Source organism: Galeopterus variegatus, unplaced genomic scaffold, assembly GCF_000696425.1.
Source record: "Galeopterus variegatus unplaced genomic scaffold, G_variegatus-3.0.2 Scaffold9316, whole genome shotgun sequence".
NCBI lineage: Eukaryota > Metazoa > Chordata > Mammalia > Dermoptera > Cynocephalidae > Galeopterus > Galeopterus variegatus.
Genome location: NW_007735427.1, coordinates 35,764 through 41,497, shown reverse-complemented (window position 1 = coordinate 41,497; position 5,734 = coordinate 35,764). Strand labels below are relative to the sequence as shown.

The 5,734-nt window shown below is 51.5% G+C and overlaps 1 protein-coding gene across 1 annotated transcript in view; it reads left to right on the top strand.

Annotated features, from left to right (window-relative positions):
* Window positions 1-5,734, top strand: part of LOC103609186 — a 17,387-nt gene that overhangs the window by 5,787 nt on the left and 5,866 nt on the right. The gene's annotated exons all lie outside the window — the stretch shown is intronic.

The following is a 5,734-nucleotide window of genomic DNA, read 5'->3' as shown; positions in this document are numbered from 1 at the left end:
ATGTTGTGTTTTCATTTTCAGTTCCATGTATTCTTTTCTCTCTCTCTCTCTCTCTCTCTCTCTCTCTCTCTCTCTCTCTCTTGAGATTTCCTCTTTGGCTCATTTGTGTTTTTTTAGTTTACAAGTTTTGGGAGATTTTTTCCTGTTTTGTTTCTATTATTGATTTCTGGTTTGATTGCATTGTGACTGGAGAACACACTCTACATACTTTTCTTTGTTTTGAATTTGTTGAGGTTTGTTTTATCACCCAGGCTGTGGTCTGTCTTGATATATGTTCTGTTGGCACTTAAAAAAAAAATGTATTCTGCTGTTCTTCGGTGGACTGTAGTGACAATGTGGATAGACCTTATTTGTTGATGGTGTTTTGAGTACTTTATTTTTGATTATCTTTTACTTATTCTATTTATTGTTGAGAGGAGAATTTGAAGTCTCCAACTATGATTGTGGATTGGCCTGTTTCTCCTTTCAATTCTATTAGTGTTTGCATCACATATTTTGCAGCTCTGTTGCTTGGTGCATACACATTTAGGATTGCTATCAATTTTATTGGGTTGACCCTTTTACCACTGTATAATGTCCTCTCTCTTATTCTGGTAATTTACTTGCTCCGAAATCTACTTTATCTGATATTGACGTAGCCACTTCTGCTTTCCCTTGATTAATGTTTCCATGATATATCTTTTTTTATCCTTTTGCTTTTTATATGTCTATACCATTATATTTGAAGTGCATTTCTTGGAGACAGTATATAGTTGGGTGATGTTTTTTCTTCCAAGCTGCCAGTTTCTGTCTTTTAATTGGTATATTTAGACTATTTACATTTAATGTAATTATTGATATGTTAGAACTTAAGTCTGCCATTTTTTAAAATTTGTTCTGTTTTCTTTTTCCTGTCCTCTTGTGGGTTACTTGAACATTTTCTGAATTCCATTTTTATTTTGTTTTGATCACCAGAGTGACATAAATTTAGGGTGCAAATATGTGTCAGATTTGGCTTGTGTTTACATATTCTCACAGGTCGGTTTTTCTCTGCACTCTGCTCAGCACCAAAGCACCTCTCCTTAAAGTCCCCTGGGCATGGCGTGGTGGTCCATTTGGGGGTAGGGTTCTCAGGCCAATGTGGAGAGGGTGTCTTATTAGATTATCCATCTTGGGAGGTCTCCACACCACATAGACTACCTAAGCTGCAGCAGGGCAGGTTTGCCTGGGTCTTCAAATGACCCTGGGGCACTAGCAGCTTACCTATTTTGACTTTTTAAAATCTGGAACCCATTTTTCTTTATATTTTAGCCTGTTGGTTTCTTACCATCTTGTTTGCTCTGCATTGTTTTTGAGAAGATCTAAAAATATTTTTTCCTGCATTTTTGTTTGTTTTCATCAGGAATGTTGTTTGAGTAACCTAGTTTGCCATGTTCCTGAAAGTAAAAGTTTTAAATCTTTTTTAAAGGACCTTCTAGATTGAGTTATTTTTGTTGCAAGTAGAGAGCTTCATTGAAGTTACTTCAAGAAGTGGGGTGTCTTTGCTTGGCTTCCCCCTCAAAGTAGAGTCTGAGACAAAGTTTTAATATAGATAGTTTATTCTGTAAAGTTCCCAGGGAACAAAGGACTAGGGGGACTGGGCAAATGAAAGAGGCAAGGAAGGAAAGCTGATCCAAGGGTGCATCACCAGCCTGGTCACCATGGTGGGCAGTGGGGGCTCAGACATGCTGAGGACCCTCTGAGCAGCCATGGAGGATCAGCTCAGAATCACCCCTTTCTCTAGGACACACAAGAGGGAAATGTATCTTTCTGCTCCTGTCCCACAGGTCAAGAGATGTCCCAGGATATTTAAACCCCTTGAACTATCACTCATGGGCATGTCACAGAATGGATGTGATGTCCAATGACATGTGTCCAGGAGGCCCTGGACAGAGAATGAGTAAGTATCTGATGCCCAAATGAAGTACGGCCAGGACACAGCTGCACACAGCTCATCCCTCAGTAGTAACTGGAGCACAGAGGTGGGTCAAGAGGATGTAACAGAGGCCCTAAAAGATGTCTGAAAGCTGCACACTGTGGAGCGAATGTTCTAGGAGAGGCCATCTGGGGTTGGGTGACCCCTCTCTCCACCTGCCGCTGGGCGGTGTGGTCACCTCCGCTTCCCTGCGTGGCTCGTGTGCCGGTGGCCCTGTCTGTCTCCGTCTCCTCCCGTGTGCTGTTCCTTCCTCTCCCGCTTGCTCAGGCTCACGTGCTGCTGCCTCCCCCACCCCTGCGCTGACTCCAGACCCGCATCCTTCTGGCTTCAGCCCCCACAGCCCATGAGATCAGCTCTGTGTTTCCCAATCCCTGAGAGGACTCTGCCTGGCCCAGCTCATCTTTTTGATCCAGGACACCCATGCCACGGCCCTTGGCAGCTTCCCGGTTGGCTGCCATTGGGTCCAGCATCCCCTGCTCCAATCAGCCGAGGGGGAGGGACAGGGACGGCCGTGCAGAGATAGGGCTGTTTACACAGAGGAGCCGGGGGCAGGGAAACACTGTCAGCACAAAGGACATAAAAATGAAGGCAGGAGCTCTGGGTTTGTTTTTTATTAATTTTTAGAACTCTCCAAAATGGACAGTGGGAGGAAGCGGGTCTGCGGGGTCAGCAGAACCGTCCAACAAACAGAATGTGCAACTTTTCCCAACTTGATCGTTTTGCTTTTTTTTTTTTTTAATCTGTGAATCATTGGGTCAATTCCAACATGATAAAGAACCACATTTGTTCATCTTGGCATCAAAGTGACGTGTTTTCAAAATGTGGACAAAACTAGAGAAGCCACAAGTTTTAGAGAAGTGAGACTGAGAGATAAAGGAGTGACTTACTGCTTCGTAGAGTCTGTTTAAAAAAAATAAAAACGCGAACGAGCAAAAGCAATCCTGTGTGTGCCAAGTCACACGCGACCCCGCCGCTGCTGGAAGGAGGGTGCGTCCTCTGATCTGGACACAGGCAGACGTGAGTTTCTAGACCAGCACGTGGGCGCCGTGTCCAGAGCCGTGTGTCCCATCTCTCCCGAAAGAGGTACGGGTGTCACCGTGGGAATGTCACCCGTCACACAGGAAGAACACAGGCTCAGGCTTCGGGGCCTTGTTTTCAGTGTCCGTCAGAAACGAGAGCCCTCGCCTGTCAGTCCAGCGGCCTGAGCTGCAGAACCTGAGCTGAGGCGTCCCAGTCCGGGGAGCGGAGGCTGGACTGGGCTCCCCACTGTCTGGACCTTCTCGTCTCTGGACATCTCAAGGGTTGCCCCTCAACAAAGTGCCCCGCAAGGACAGTCAACATCTGGGTCGCCCAGTGAAGCTCGTTGATGACCCCATTTGCCTTCCCCAGGAGCCCTGCGGGTTGCATTTATTTTCCATGATCCCTTCCTTATAGATGGAAAAATGGAGGAAAAAACGGGGTATTTGTTGTCGATTCGATTGCTGTTTTGCTGTGCTGTGTTTCGTCAAATCAGAAAACCATCTCTTCATGTTTTCTGCTTCCAGCTGTGGGAACAAGATGTCCAGTGGCTTTCCCCAAGCCTGGGCAGGTGTGAGGGTGACCCCCACCTGCATTTCCAGAATGTTCCACCTGGCAGCAATTTCTCTTTTCCTCAGGGTCGTTGTAAAGGTCACTATTTGCACGTGGGTTATTCACTCTCCCTCACAGAATTCTGCAAGCGTGACCATTTCTAGCAAACAGCGGTGTGATGTCTTCGGTGAACGTTTTGAGCACGCTGTCAGTTAGAACTTTTGGGTCGTAAACACAGGAAATCCAGCTCAAACGGACATTAGCGACAGGAGCACGTTCTCACCTCAGTGGAGAGGCCACAGGTTCACAGGCCTTCAGGAGAAGTCTGATCCAGCCTCTCAGTGACTGAGAGGGACAAGAGTCCTCGGGTGTCCTGCTCTCCTCTGCATCACTGCTGACTCCACAGCTGTCCCCACAGCTCTGAGAGGGATGCCCTGGCTCAAGCCCTGCCTCCCTGCCCTGACAAAGGGAGTCGTCCCCAGCTAGAGTCCCGATGTTCACTCTGAGTGGATCCCCTTCTTGTCCCTTCCCTTCCCCACTCCCACCCCCCAGGTGATAGGGCCATGGGGGCTGCCTTGGAAGTCCCCATTCACTGTCCAGGAAGCCACTTGCTGTAGACCCTCTTAGAAGCTCAAGGCTTTGAGCCCCGCGAGATCAGGTGGCCTCAGGAGGAGGTCGCATCCCGCATGCAGCTCGCCCTGTGCAGCTGGAGAAGGTTCTGCTCAGATTCCTGAGCCGCATCTCAGCGGCACATCTGGGCAGCCTGCTGTTTCCAGCCCCTAGGCCTGCAGACCCCATCCTGAGACTCGGTCCCCCTGCCAGGCTTCCCACCCAGGCAGCTCAGCCACCTGCCAGTGCAAGTCCCACCAACACTGCCAGCACCCACGGCACCCCATGCTCCTCCCAGCCCCCATGCGTCTGCTGTCCCCTGCTGTCCCTGTCTCTCTCTATGGTTGCCTACTGTGCCCTCCAGGTGCTGCAGAGTCCTCTCCACTCTCCTTTGGCTCACAGAGCTCTGTATCCCGCCCCTCTACTTCCCTGAGGCCACCCACCCTCCTGCACCCCACATACCTCAGCCTGGGGCTCCACAGCCCCTGCTGACCACACACACGAGGTGCTGCCTCCTCCTCAACTCGGGCCACCTGCCCTGCCCTCTGCCCTCTGGCCATCCTGCAGGCTCTCCCAGGTCTCTCTGCACCAGCCCCTCTTCCTCCACACATCCTGCCATGCAGGCGCCCATTCCACAGTGTCTCTTGCTCCATAGCCACTGCCTGGAAACCTCACCCAGGCTCACCGCACACAACCCCTCCCCGCTTCCTGCAGGTCTTTCACCCACATGCCACATCCGCGACTCCAAACACGGACTGGACATCGCATCTCGGCCCAGTGCCTCCAGCGCAGCATGCCCTAACCTGAGCTCGTAGCTCCTGGAGGCTGTGGGTCACCTCCCAGCCCACAGCAGAAGCGTCAGCTCTACCCCGCACCCTGAGGAGCATCACCACCAACTATCTCATCTGCACGTCTGTCACAAACCACGGCCTCCTCTGCAGCCCTCCTCTGGCCTTCTGTCCCCTCCTATCTATGCAGAGCAGAGCCTCTGACTACTCTGCCTGCCCTGCTGCGTGGAGCCCGGGTGAGATGGGAGGTCCTCCCATGGCTCCTGCTGCCTCCGGCAAGATGAGCTGGGACCCAAGACAGTCCACACATTGCGCACCCCTGTCCTGGACACAAGGCCTGGACCTTTCCTGAGCACAGCTCTCAGCCTTGAAATTGGCCAGGCCCCTCCAGGAAGGCCTGAGAGAACCAGACGCTCCTCCCGGCAGAGCATGACACACCTCCTCAGGCTCTCTGCTGCTCCACTCCCCATGTAGACCAGGCCCCGCACATGCCCAGCACCCAGGAGGCTCTGGGAAGCTTTGCTGGGCCCTCCCACTGGAGGCGGGGCTGCAGGAGAGAGGCGGCTGCCTCCTCTCTCCCCATCGCAGCACCAAGGCCGGGGCATACTGGGCTCAGCTAGGCTCCTGCTAACCGCACGCTCGCTGTTTCAAAAGAGATTGAAGAACATTTGGGAGCTGGGGTACGTGCAGAGAAAACATTTTCCTTGAGTCTCCTTACTGAGTAGGCAGGGACCAGCCCATGTGAAGGGCAGCTGAGCAGGGTCTGGTGGCCTGGTCCTTGGCGACGTCAGGGAGGCCGGGCCCCCCCCGCCCC